Source organism: Pleurodeles waltl, chromosome 1_2 (genome assembly GCF_031143425.1).
Source record: "Pleurodeles waltl isolate 20211129_DDA chromosome 1_2, aPleWal1.hap1.20221129, whole genome shotgun sequence".
In the NCBI taxonomy this organism is placed as follows: Eukaryota; Metazoa; Chordata; class Amphibia; order Caudata; family Salamandridae; genus Pleurodeles; species Pleurodeles waltl.
In genome coordinates, this window is record NC_090437.1 from 233754460 (window position 1) to 233769663 (window position 15204).

The following is a 15204-nucleotide window of genomic DNA, read 5'->3' on the forward strand; positions in this document are numbered from 1 at the left end:
AATTTTTCAACACAAATTTGGCATTTTACTGGGACATACCCCATTTTTAAAATAATTTGTGCTTTCAGCCTCCTTCCAGTCAGTGACAGAAATGGGCATGAAACCAATGCTGGATCCCAGACACCTAAACATTTCTGAAAAGTAGACAAAATTCTGAATTCAGCAAGGGTTCATTTGTGTAGATCCTACAAGGGGTTCCTACAGAAAATAACAACTGAAAAAGAAAAATATTGAAATTGAGGTAAAAAAACAGCAATTTTTCTCTACGTTTTACTCTGTAACTTTTTCCTGCAATGTCAGATATATAGGGCTTGTAGGTTCATCAAGAACCCAAGGTACCCAGAGCCAATAAATGAGCTGCACCCTGCAGTGCGTTTTCATTCTATACCGGGTATACAGCAATTCATTTGCTGAAATATAAAGAGTCAAAAATAGCTATCAAGAAAACCTTTGTATTTCCAAAATGGGCACAAGATAAGGTGTTGAGGAGCAGTGGTTATTTGCACATCTCTGAATTCCGGGGTGACCATACTAGCATGTGAATTAGAGGGCATTTCTCAAATAGATGTCTTTTTTACACACTCTCTTATATTTTGAAGGAAAAAATGTAGAGAAAGACAAGAGGCAATAACACTTGTTTTGATAATCTATGTTCCCCCAAGTCTCCTGATAAAAATGATACCTCACTTGTGTTGGTAGGCCTAGCGCCCGCGACAGGAAACTCCCCAAAACGCAACGTGGACACATCACATTTTTTGAAAGAAAACAGAGGTGTTATTTGCAAAGTGCCTACCTGTAGATTTTGGCCTCTAGCTCAGCCAGCATCTAGGGAAACCTACCAAACCTATGCACTTTTGAAAACTAGAGACCTAGGGGAATCCAAGATGGGGTGACTAGGTTTTGTTACCCAGAATCCTTTGCAAACCTCAAAAGTTGGTTAAAAAAACATATTTTCCTTACATTTTGGTGACAGAAAGTTCTGGAATCAGAGAGGAGCCACAAATTTCCTTCCACCCAGCGTTCCCCCAAGTCTCCCTATAAAAATGATACCTCACTTGTGTGGGTAGGCATAGCGCCCACGAAAGGAAATGGCCCAAAACACAACGAGGACACATCACATTTTTTCATAGAAAACAGTGCCTACCTGTGGATTTTGGCCTGTAGCTCAGCCGGCACCTGGGGAAACCTAGCAAACCAGTGCATTTAAAAAAAACTAGAAACCCAGGGGAATCCAAGATGGGGTGACTTGCGGGGCTCCGACCAGGTTCTGTTACCCAGAATCCTTTGCAAACTTCAAAATTTGGCCAAAAAAACACTTTTTCCTCTCATTTCGGTGACAGAAAGTTCACCCAGCGTTCCCCTAAGTTTTTTGATAAAAATGGTACCTCACTTCTGTGGGTAGGCCTAGCGCCCATGAAAGGAAATGGCCCAAAACACAACATGGACACAACACATTTTTTCACAGAAAACAGAGGTGTTTTTTGCAAAGTGCCTACGTGTGGATTTTGGCCTCTAGCTCAGCCGGCCCGGGGGGGGGCAGAAATGGCCTAAAATAAATTTGACTAATGGGTCACTCCCCATCTCTAAAAAAACAAACAAACAAAAAAAAACACACCTTTTTTTTTGCCCTGGCGCCTAGAGCTTTCTGACCCCACTGGGGGCAGAATGGCCTAAAATAAATTTCCCCCCCAACCCCCACCGCCCCCGGGAACGACCCTTGCCTACGGGGTTGCTCCCCCTGCGTGACATTGGCGCCAAAAAAAAAATCCCCGGTGCCTAGTGGTTTCTGCCCCCTTGGGGGAAGATTGACCTAAAATCGGCCAATCTGCCCCCAAGGGGGGCAGAAATGGTCTAACTACAATTTGCCACCCAGGGGAGCGATCCCTGCCTAATGGGTCGCTCCCCATCTCTAAAAAAACAAAAAACAAAAAAAATTGCCCTAGCACCTAGAGGTTTCTGCCCCCCCTGGGGGCAGATCTGCCTAATAATAGGCCGATCTGCCCCCAGGGGGGGCAGAAATGGCCTAAAATAAATTTGCCCCCCCAAACCCCCCTCACCCCCGGGAGCGACCCGTGCCTCCGGGGTCGCTCCCCCTGGGTGACATTGGCACCAAAAATAAAATCCCTTGTGCCTAGTGGTTTCTGCCCCCCTTGGGGGCAGATTGGCGTAGCAAAAAATGGCCGATCTGCCCCCAAAGGGGGCAGAAATGGCCTAAATACAATTTTCCCCTCCAGGGGAGCGACCCTTGCTCCCCATCTGTAAAACAAAAAAAACCAAAAAATCCCCCGTGCCTAGTGGTTTCGGCCTAATCAAAATAGGCTGATCTACCCCCCAGGGGGGCAGAAATGGCCTAAAATAATTCCCCCTCCAGGGAAGCGACCCTTGCCTATGGGGTCGCTCCCCTTGCGTGAAATTCACGAAAACAAAAAAAACTCTGTGGTGTCTAGCGGTTTCTGCCCCCCTTGGGGGCAGATTGGCCTCATCAAAATAGGCCAATCTGCCCCCAAGGGGGGCAGAAATGGCCTAAATATAATTTGCCCCCTTGGGGAGCGACCCTTGCCTAAGGGTTCGTTCCCCACCTAAAAAAACAAAAAACAAAACAATTTTTTATTTTTTTATTTTTTTATCCCTGGTGCCCTAGAGGTTTCTGCCCCCCCTGGGGGCAGAAAAGACCTTCCTAAAAAATGCCCCCCATTGGGAGCGACCCTTGCCCAAGGGGTCTCTTCCTTATGTCTATTTCAATTAAAAAAAAAATCCATGGTGTCTAGTGGGCTTTTCAAAAGCCGGATTGCAAGCAATCCGGCTTTTGAAACGCTTGGAGAGACTTTAAAGGGAAGGAAATACATTTCCTTCCCTTTGAAGCCTCTCCGGGCCTCCCCCACGTGATTGAAAGAGAAATGCTGACGTCACAGGGGGGGTGGGGGGATGGGGGTGGAAGGGGGGGCGCGCTAGCGCTCCCCCCAGTTCCTGTGCCTTGGACGAGGTGACCTCGTCCAAGGCACACTGGAACTGTAGCCTTGGACGAGGTCACCTCGGCCAAGGCACAGAACCAGTTAATGCATCATCAGCATAAAGAAAGACTTTGGCCCTCATTACAACCTCGGTGGTCTTTTCCAAAGACCGCCGAGGCTGCGGGTGCCAGAATACCACTAGTGCTGGGGGTATTTCTGGCTCCCTATTACGACTTTACCGCTGGGCCAGCGGGCTGTAACAGTGTTACCGTCCGCTGGCCCAGTGGAAAAGTCATATAGACATTGCTGCCGGCTCATAATAGTGCCGGCGGCAATGCTGATGTGCAGCGGATGCAGTAGCACCCGTCGCGCATTTCACTGCCCGAAATCTGGGCAGTGAAATGCGCAACAGGGCTATGCCTGGGGGCCCCTGCGCTGCCCATGCCAAAGGCATGGGAAGTGCAGGGGCCCCCAGGGGCACCCCAAGTCCTGCTTACCGCTAGCCTTTCCATGGCGGTGTTTACCACTGTGGCCAGTCTGGCAGTCGGGGACTCATAATCCTTAGGGCAGCGGTGCATGCATAGTATAGTGGAGGGGCCTGCGGTATAGCCGTGGCTATTGAGGCGGCCCCCAGGGTCATAATGAGGCCCTATATGTTGTTTGTCACCGTCAGATATCCCCCATTGCTGCTCTCGTGATCGGAGCTGAGCCGCTAGTGGTTCAATTGCCAAAGCAAATAACAGGGGTGACAAGAGGCACCCCTGTCTGGTGCCACGACAAATAGGGAACCATTGGGATATGATTTGGCCTGTTTTAACTCGGGCAGCGGGGTTAGAATATAATACACTAATCTATCTTAAAAATCCTTGCCCAAAACCCATTCTGCGTAAAGCTTCTTTTAGGAAAGGCCACCCAGGGTATCAAAGGCCTTTTCGATGTCCAATGATACCGCTATTCTATCATGTTCCCCTTCTGGAGTGTTCGTCATTTATCATAAGAGTCATCTGATGTTTTGGAAGGTGTTCGATCCTGGAATGAAACCTGATTGGTCCTCATGACTAAATGCGTCATCAACAGAAGCAACTGGTTTGCAAGGACCTTGCATAATAACTTGCAATCCAGATTAAGCAGTGATATAGGCCTATAAGATCTTACATCTACGGGGTCTCCGCCTGGTTTGGTTAAAACCACAATCAGTGCTTCACGTGGTGAGCCTGTGAATTGCCCCCGCGTTTGTGCTTCTTGTAGCACTTCCTGGAATGGTTTAGTTAATTGAGTAGCAAACGTTGCATAATATTCCACTGGTAGCCCATCCATGCCGGGAGTCTTATTGCAGGCCCATTGACGTAAAGCTGTTTGGATCTCATCAGTCACTATAGGTGGCCTGCCCCAGTGCATGCTGAACCTCAATGGACAGTGGTCTAACAATGTCTTAGCCAAGTAGTCCGCCCTCAAAGCATTATGGGCCAAACCGGTAGGGCTTAATATCAAATCTATATGAGTATGTAACGCATGGACTGGGGTGTAGAAAGAGTATTTTCGATCCTGAGGATGTAAGTGGTGCCATATGTCATGGAGCCCCCTCTCCAACATCCACTGACGCAATTCACCTGCCATTGTATGGCTGGGAGTGCCCACCAATGGGAGGTGAGATCTGTCTATACCCACATTTGGTATGCAGTTAAAATCTCCACCCATATACAATCAGCCGCTGGGTCCTGGAAAAGTGTAGGAGTGATTTACTTCAGGAAATCCCCCTGTTTTGAATTGGGGGCATACATTCTAGCCATGGATAGGGGATTTCCATCTAGGGAGCCCTCCAGCAGCACATATCTGCCGTCCCTATCCCCCGTGGAGCATTCAACTACATAGTGAACCTCTGGAGCCACCCATATCAATACCCCTTTGGCAAATGCTGATTTGGCTTTACCATGCACCATACCCCGCCAATTAGTTCTAATGTTATGTAGGTCTCTATCTGTGAGATGCATTTCTTGCAGGATCGCTATGTGGATCTTGTGACACTTTAAGTATGCATGTACCCTACTGCGCTTGCTGGGATTGGTCATACCTCAGACATTGCTTGTTACTATATTATAGCTGTGTGTCTGCAGGTGTACGTGAATATGTTGTGTGACATGTGGGCTGTTGTTTCCTGATCTCTTGCCATAGCCCTACTAGTAACAATGGGGCCAGTGAATCCCTGTCCCTCATCCACAATGCCCCTCCCTCGCCACCACTCATCGCCAGTGTCAAAACCTTTGCTATATCTAAAAAACAACCAACAGTGTGTAACCCATCAGGGCTACGGCCAACAGGGCCAGAACTACCCATTAACATGTGAGCACAACAGGTGCAGTTAAGAACAATACTTTGAACAGTGTCCATCCAGAAGTCCACTCTGGGCAGGGGCCATTGGTATGAGAATCGTCATTCTGTCCTTGTCAGCCCCCATCAATGACAGCAATGTTCACACCCGTCTCGACCCCCACTTTCAGTGGCTGAAGACGTGTACTCCCAGGTTGCCATTTTCCTCATGAAGACAGCACATAGGCGAGCAAGTGTGGTAGCCGGCTGAGGAGCAGAGCCATTCATATCGACTCATCAAATGCTAGGCCTAAGCCCCCACGGCCAGGCTTCTGAAGGTGTGTTTGTCATTATTCGCAGTGTGGTAACCAAGTGGCAGTTTCCGAAGCTTATGCATGAAGCTGAAGGTCGTCAGCTGTCCGTGGAGTTACCTCCCGGCCCAACCACGAGAGAACCGTTGTGCCACTGGCATTACCCATTGACAAATCCGAATCTGTTACTTTTTCATCGTGGAGGGTAGCATATGGGTTGGATGTAAGTTAGGTCACTTCAAGCAGTGCCTGGAGGGGCACATCTTGCTGCCAATTCTCTTTTTGCACTGTGGTTAGGGTGTCAGCCATGTTCCCTCTAGGGGGTCCTCGCTATGCGGTTCAACCAAGCCCTTTGCACATACCCACGTCCATGCATCCTCAGGTGATGGGAAAATATGAGTCCTCCCCTCATCCACCACTCGCAAGCGTGCCGGAAAAAGCAGGGAGTAGGCAGTGTTACATTTGTGTAGAAGCTGTTTAACCTTTATGTACAAAATATGTTTTAATTGCACCTCCATTGTGTAGTTGTGGTAGGCCGTGATAGTGGTATTTTTGAACTTCCAGGGGCCCTGTGTGCGAGAGCTTTGAAGTACCAGGTCACGGTCTTGGAATTTGAGGAGATGAGCTATTAACAGCCTAGGCGGGGCTCCAGATCGCAGCGTCCATTCTGGAATCCGGTGCGCTTGTTCTATAGAGAAGAAAGGTGACAAATTGGGGGTTATTCTAACTTTGGAGGAGGTGTTAATCCGTCCCAAAAGTGACGGAAAAGTGACGGATTTACCACCAGCCGTATTACGAGTCCATTATATCCTATGGAACTCCTAATACGGCTGGTGGTATATCCGTCACTTTACCGTCACTTTTGGGACGGATTAACACTCCTCCAAAGTTAGAATAACCCCCATTGTTTCCTAACACCATGCTCTTCAACCATTGTTCCATGAATAACTCAGCATTAGGTGTTCTGGAAATCCTAAGAAACAAATGTTGTTTCTCTGTGAACATCCCTCTGCATCTTCTGCTCTTCATTTCAGGAGAGAGACCTCTGCCTTCAGCTGCTTCACCTGGTTCTGAATGTCTTTAACCCCTAGTTGTACCACAGATAATGAGGCCACATTTTCAGACACCCTATCGGCTAGTTTACAATGCTCTACTCGAAGCAGATTGAACTTCTGTGTCTGAAGAAGCTTATCAAATTGAGCAGAATGCACCTGTAAAGTCTCATTCATCTGTTGGAAGGTCGCTGCATTATCCTTAGTGGTAGCAGAGGGAAAAGGCATTGTTCCCTCAGCAAGTGGTAGCAACCTTGCATTCTTTGGTTTGACCATGAGTGCAGACGCTGAAGCGGGTGTACCTGCGAGTGCGCAATTCCCCCTTCGTATGCTCTAAGTGAACAGCTGCATATAAACAAGGACCAATCACGTGCCTATAGCAAGGGGGCCATTGCCACTCCCTCGATGTGACTTGTCACTCTTCACTTGTCAATTTTCATTTAGTTTGTTTAGGAGTAGCCTTCTTGAATACCCCAGAGCTGGCTGCAGTTACCAAGCCCTCAATAGTATATTGGGTAATTTGAGTTGTCACAGTTTACTATCAGGCCCTTTGAACCCATCTTGCAAATGGGCAGCTCTTGATTACTGACCCTGCTACCACCAGGCTTTAGCATCCGGCCTGGCCAAAGGGGCCAAGACCCCCCAACTGCTACCTCCACCACGCCATTGCAGTGTTACGATAGCCAGACAATGCATGGCTTCCCTCCCTCAGGGCTCCACTGGTTGAATTTAGGTCCTTCAGTACCTTGCCAGGGGTTTTCCAAAATGTCGAAGGGAGGGCCTCCTCCCCAGTCTCTGGGGGAGGCCCTCGACTGTGATTGCATGTTCAACTCCTGTCCAGATCTGAGCGAGCTCAGCCCGACCAGCAGTGCAGGCGCATGTTCTCTGCAGCGTTTCTCCTGTCTCTTGGGCTTACCAGGCAGCGTGACTCCTCCAGCCCACCGCTCATCCTCTTCACTGCTGCATCTCATGCCACTGGCCTCAGCAGATGCATCTTCTCTTGATCGCCGGACTTACTCTGGTATGCCGGACCACGGCGTGTCGCGTCCCCTCAGTCTGCCCAGCACCAGAACAGGCTCCATCAGGGTCCCGCGTCCTTTTTCCAATCGGCAGCACAGGCCGCACAGGCCACTCAGCCCTTAGGTGCACCGGTTGTCACCAGCAGGTGAAACGGTACCCCTCATCTCCATTCCACACACCCGGGACTGTTGGAATTGCAGTTCTGGCATCTGGAGGGGTCTGTGAGGGGTGTTTCAGTATTACTTTGGGGCCGGGAGTGAAGCTATTCAACTAGCATCCGCACAGGTCGCCATCTTGGCCATGCCCCAAGAAAAAACAGCACCATTACTTCGTAGATATGGTGTTATTTTTCTCTTGTGTTGTGGTGCAATACAGCACAACAACTTTGGTTGCTTCACTGTGTTGTATCGAATAGTAATACATTTCTCCAGAAATGTCCCAAATTTAATGGAAGCATTGCTGACAGAAACACAGGCCAGGAGTTACCTCTTTGTGTTTGTGAGTACTGCTGTCAGTGAAACATTCAATAACTTAGGGGAATTTAAAATTAATGCATGTGCTTAAACAACAAAAATAAATGCACAGATCCCTTCTGCACAGATAAAACAAAAGAAAATGGCGGCATGATATGCAAATTGTGCAGACCAACTGAGCAATTTTTGAGTTAGAGTTTTACCACTCATTCTGAGATCCAAAACTCTGGAGGAAGCTTCCAGTTGCACAATTATCACCCTCAATTAAGCACCTTGTTTAATGAGTGTCTTCAACCAATAAAATATTTTGACCAATATCAAACGGTTTCAGAGATAGCTGTAGGGCAAGCAGAAAGTCAAATGCTAACTCAGATGTTCTCGTTAGGATTATATGACAATTTAGCTGTAGGGCAAGCAGAAAGTCAAATGCTAACTCAGATGTTCTCATTAGGATTATATGACAATTTCTCCCTCTGACTTAGCGCTTCAGATCGGACAATTCTTCCATGATGGAAGGAGGAGTTATCCCTGACTCCAGCCTTCAAATTAATACTTACTGCCAAAGACTAGTGGGTGATTATAAATGCCCTATACAATTTACTCCCATGTAAGGACACTTTCTAACTGCATCAGACAACTGTCGCTCTATCCCTACTTCTTTCCCTCAAAGTGAGCTTGCAGAAAACTCAAGGACTATGTACCAGGTCAGTTGGCATTCTGTTAGCTGCTCCATGATATAGGGGCCAAAGTCAGACTTTTAAGGCTGTGTTACCAGCTCTAGGCTGTGTTCTACTCCTTCTATTAGACCACACACCACACCACAAGCTAACTGCCTGCCAAATGACATACACACTCATCAAAAAATGTCAAAGTTGTTGTGAAATAATTGTTCACACCCTAGAACACCGCCCCACCATTGGATCTGTTTGTTCAGATAAATAAAGTATAGTATGAAAAAAATGTTTTGACCCCCCCCCCCCATTATGTATGTTTCACCAGATGAATCTGCCTGGAACTCAATGTACTAAAAGCAAGGTAAGTATGCTGTCTACCAAATCGAGATCTAATCTTTCAACTGTCAACATTATTTTTAGAAAATCTAGGCCTCGATGTGGAGCTTGGAGTGGACCAAGGTGGCTGGTCCATGATTTGGCTCCATGTTTTGCTAGCCATTCTATCCCATCCAACTGGCACCAGAGAATTGCCGCCTAGCATACATCAGTGGCAGAGGGTCAGTACTCTGGCACAGTCCAACCAGACCTGCAACCCAGCTATGGCCTATCCAGAGTGCAGTCATCCCAACCTTCCTCAGGACCCGGCTGGCTCTTCTCCTGAGTGTGACTCCTGGATCCTTGTCCGAAACATTGCAGCCTCCATAGAAGGGGGGAATGTCCACCCATCCACCTGACATGTCATTGTGGCAACATCTCTGTGCTGCCTGCCCCTATATGGCCAGAAACCTAAGGCCTCGAGGGGCACAGCAGAGGAATTGGACCCAGTATAGGGCAAGACATTGGACTAAAGTGAGCACCCCTCTCGTTGCTCCATTATTCCTTGCCCTGATGCCTCTTTGGCCTTGCACCCTGAGATGCAGGGGCTGAGTGAGGAGGTCTTCAGTGGATTCCCTTTTGGGGCGACCGTGGCCTGTCTCTACTTCCTGGATTTATAGAACTCCGGGGTGTATGTAAAAATCAGACATGATTGTTCACTTGGCAACCATGATCCATGACCTCCTCTACCTTAACATTTATTTATGTGTGTTGCACATGTTCACAATGAACCGGGCTAATTTCAGAGCTGTAACACAAAAGGTGCCTTTCACATTAGTAATTAATGCACTTTTTCCATCAGACTGCATGTAACCCACTGTCTTTGGGTATGTAATACATTAGGGTTTTTGTAAACACTTTTGGGATAACATTTGGTCCAGAGAGTAGTGGAGCATGTTGTCAGCCTGACAGAAGGTATGCAGGACTGGAGGATTGGTTGGGAGATGAGTGGACGTCAAGGTAGTCATACTTCCTTGATTCTGTTCTAAGATGAGCTAGGTATGTTTAGGCTGAAAAACGTTGTCAGGAGGATAGTCTGATATCCAAGTTATTGTCATTCCTCCAGGATGTCTATTAGTCTGTGGCTAGTATGTACTTCATCTCTGTGAGGTGAAGTACATGAAGGGAGACTGACTTTGCCCATAGCTTTCCGAGTGACAGAAAAGCAAAATTGCATGATGTTGGGGGAGGAGGAATAGTATTTGTAAGAAACAACATGTAGGACAAGGAACTATTTATGTTTAGGATGGAGGTGAAGAGATGAAAAAGATTGGTTTGTCAGGCAGTAGATTTGATTGCTTGTAAAATTCCTTTTCTAGAAAGGACTTCTGTTAGAAATGGGGTCTCTATTTGACAGTCAGTAAACACCCTGTCCAAGTGGGGACCATCACTCTAGTCAGGGTAAGGAAGATACACAGTTTAGATCATCCCAGCTTACCCCCTTAGTAGCTTGGCACACGCAGTCAGGCTTCTCTCAGAGGAATGTGTAAAGTATTTGTATAAAAACACACAGTAGCTCAGTGAAAACACAATAAAAAGACTCCACACTATTTCAAAACAATAGGCAATATTTATCTAAATCAAACAAGACCAAAATGACAAAAATCCAACATACACAATCAAAGATATGAATTGTTAAAGTAAAGAGAGTCTTTATCCATAGATGCAATATTTTAGCACAAAGTAACTGGTATATGTAAAAAATAATACTGCAGGGGTGTCGAAAAAGCAAGTGATGCACTGATTCCTTACTCACAAGTGAGGCCGTGCACTGATTTTTTCTCCACTGGGCAAGCAATGTGTCAGTTTCCGGACAAGCAGCCTCAGGTTGGTAGAGTGAAGTTGTAGGTTTTGATGCCCAGGGAGGATGCATGAAAAATACAGAGGCAGGGCAGCGATAAATGCGCACTGACCTGGCAATGAGTTGATTTTACCAGCGATGCATCAATCTTTCAGCTGCGGTGCAGGAGCTGTATTGATTTTTCTGGTGCTCGACTCCGGTGTGTGGATTTTCACCTTGGGTTCACCAGCTTCTCCATTCAAGGGCCCAGGGACTGGATGTGGCACCACCTGGCAGGGTAGGGGTCTTAGCAACAGAGCCCAGGTGCCTGCAGATGAAGTCTTTGATGGCCCTGAGACGTCAATTTGTCCTCTTTAAAGCATAAGCAGCAACTGCAGGCCAACCCAGCAAAGCACACACAGCAAAGGGGCAGTACTCCTCCTCCAGCTCTTCAGCTCTTCTCCTTCCTCTTGATCCAGAAGTATTCTAAAAGTCTTGGGTTTTAGATCCACTACTTATACTAACTTCTGACTTTGAAGTAGACAAACTTCAAAGGGAAGTCTCTGCTGTTAACAAGATCCTGCCTTGCTCAGGCCTGTCCCCAGTCACACTCCATGGGGTTGCAGACTGCATTGTGTGAGGAGAGATACAGCCCTTCCAGGTGTCAGCTCCTCCCTCTCCACTCTAGCCCAGGAGACTCACCTGGATATGCAGGACACATCTCAGCTTCATTTGTGTCACTATCTAGAAGGAATTCACAAACTGCACAACTGTCAGTCTGTCCCATACATGGATTCCACAGGCAGGCAGAGCCACATAATGGTTAAGCAAGAAAATGCCCACTTTCTAAAAGTGTCATTTTCAAACTAACAATCTAAAAACCAACTCTACCAAAAGACATATTTTTAAATTGTGAGCTCTGAGACCCCAAACTCATCATCTCTATCTGCTCCGTAATGGGAAACTACACTTAAAAGACATTTAAAGGCAGTCTCCTTGTTAGCATATGGGAGAGATAGGCCTTGCAATAGTGAAAAAATGATTTGCACTATCAGGACAAGTAAAGCACACCAGTACATGTCCTACCTTTTACATACACTGCACGCTGCCCAAGGGGATACCTAGGGCCTACTTTATGGGTGACTTACATGCAGTAAAAGGGAAGGTTTGGGCCTGCAAGAGGGTACACTTGCCTGGTCGAATTAGAAGTGCAAGGGTGCACACAGACACTGCAGTGGCATGTCTGAGACATGTTTACAGGGCTACTCATGTGGGTGGCACAATCAGTGCTGCAGACCCACTGGTAGCATTTAATTTGCTGGCCACCGGCACCTCTGGTGCACTTTACTAGGGATTTACTAGTAAGTCAAATATGTCAATCATGGATAAACCAATCACCAATACAATTTAGACAGAGGTTTACATGCACTTTAGCACTGGTTAGCGGTGGTAAAGTGCCCTAGAGTCCAAAGCTAACAAAAACTGTTCAGAAAAAATAGGAGGAAGGAGGCAAAAGGATTGGGGATGACTCTGCAAAAAGGGCCAGGCCCAATAACTACTGACTTAGTACTGATTAGTTTCTTCCTTATTGTCCCCCTTTCAGGACAACCAAGGGAACTAAAAATGGAAAGACCTCCACTCCTAATAGCAACCAGTATGCCACAGACTCTATACAACCATTCCTGCCTGTATTAGTGAGTCATGTTTAATAAATATATTTTAAAATGTTTGCATGTGTTATGGTTTTCCATTTTCCCAACTTTTCCCTATTTACTGTAGTGTCCACATTAACCCTGCATTCCTCCTTTTGTTTGTTTTTTATATTTCCTGTTTCTGCATTTGATGTCTTCCTCTTTCTACCTTTTCTATCCTTTTTGTTACTGTGGCAGTGACCTTTCCCTAATCCATCATTTAATGCTTCATAATGTGGAATGTCCATCGTACAATGGTCCATGATGTCATGAAAGAGCAGCATGGGAGGTTATTGCTCAATCCTTACATACTAAATGCTTCTGCTGTGGAGGGATAGACCATTGCTTGGAGGGAGGGGATGAAGTGGCTGCTGTGACAAGAGGTAATGCACTGTCATTTCTCAATGACAACTGCTACATTTCTCAAGGGATTCAATCATTGATTCCAAGTCATTATACCAATGTGTTCATAAATCATCCAGCCTCCTATGTTTCAGCCTTGGTCTCTCTACCAAGGAAAATAATCAGTAGAATAAAAGGTGTCTTGCCTAATGTCCACTCATATGTATTACCTAGTCCACTCTGTTCCAGGCAGCCTACAAATTGCAATCCCATATCAGCACATGCCATATTTCTCTCAAGATCTCAGCCCAAGTGTCTACCTTTCATGGGTATCTATTACTGTTCCACCTTCTATCTTCCATTAACCACACAACTAGGCCTACTACATGATAATACCCAGGACGTTCATAGTCAGCACTACACCTAGCCCAAGCGATGATTTCATTAAAACTTAACCTTACTTGCTCCTTAGCTGTATATATACACATATACACACATATATTGATTGGAAAAACACAAAGGTTACAGGGACGTTATTTAAGCAAGTATAACTCATACCCAAAGGTATAACTCGCGCCCACGCAACAGAGCTAACGGGTCAGAACAAGATTAGAAGGGGTTGTGACTCCTTCGTGCCCCTATATAAACAAATTCGTTTTTCCTTAATTTCTCTAAAACAACTAAAAAGATTTACACCAAATCACAAAAAGGTCGCTTTCTTGACCTTGAGCTACCTTTCTGCCAAATTTGGTGTAATTCCGTTTAATGACTCGAGCGCTATCGTTAAAATCCCTATGAAAAAAATGAATGGGGAAAAAGCATTTTGAGACCCCTGTTTTCTTGGCCCCTGCTTGATGAATCACCCTGAAACATTCTGGATAGTATGTGGCTTGAGGGTAAAATATTTTGTGGAAATATTGTGAAGATTTGTCAACTGGTGCCAAAGATATAGGCAAGTAAAAGAATTCTATTTCTATAGAAACTAGGTCCTAACTATAACTTCTTATTGGTGACTGCCACTCGGATATGTATAAGGATTCCTGTTTGTTTGTTTATGATCTCACTAATGTATTAAAAGTTAAGGTATTTTTGGCACAACGACAGAGTGCGGTTTTCTCTTGCTAAAACAGAAAGAGAATCTTGTTTTTTGAATATATATATATATATATATATATATATATATATATATACATATTTTGCCTATTGGCAGTCACCAGTAGTTATAGTTAGAATCATTTTTTCCATAGAAAAAGCATTTTTTGACTTGCTTATATCTTTGGCACCGTTTGATGCATCTTAACAAAATTTGCCCCAAAAAAAGTGTTGCGATGATTTTTGTTAGGCGTGAAAAGGTTTAGAGATGATCCTTCAAGCGTGAGCTGAGAAAAAGGGGGAAGTTACGTTTCCATGTTAATTCTCATAGGACCCTTTAAACACATCTACAGCCCTAACCACTAGATGGAATTACACCAAATTTGGCAGAAAGCTAGCCTTTCGATACGCAGATTGATGTTTTACTTAGTTTGAGGAAATCAGTTCAGTAGTTTTTGAGATATTAAAGAAGAAATAAAATTGCACATCTCTGGCCACGAATATTTCGCAAATTATTGCAAATACGCATGTGAAAATAAGCACTGTAATTGGCTGACCACAACCTGACTAGAAAGTTGCAGCCACCATTTTATTTCATGGAACACGGTTTCCGGTGATCAAATTCCAAATTGAAAGTGGCATAAGGGGTCAGGGTGATGGTACCCTGACCCCAAGGGTGTGATATAGTTTAGAGGTAAATCATGGGTTTGAAATAATTTTGCATCACCATGCATGGTATTTATGAATTCTCACGAATGTTCAACAACTTCTTGATATATTTGCATATTATTAGCGAATATGAAAAAATTGAAAGACAAACCACAGATTCATTCATACACTAATTCATTCACTTATATATAAACTCAGATTCCTAGGCGCCCACTCATACACCCATTCAGACACTCATGCACCCACTCAGGCCCACTCATAGACTGACATACCTACTTTCAGACCGACTGAGACACTCACACACCCAATGACGGAGACAGGCCCAGTGGCCAACCAGAGCTGTGTATGGTCAAAGGCTGTGCGTGATGAAGAGTTGGGTGGTTAGAAGGGCTTGGCTGCAGGCCAGGCCTTGCGACCAGCCCCCTCTGTGCATGGCAAAAGGCTGTGCACAGCAGGGGTTGGAATAA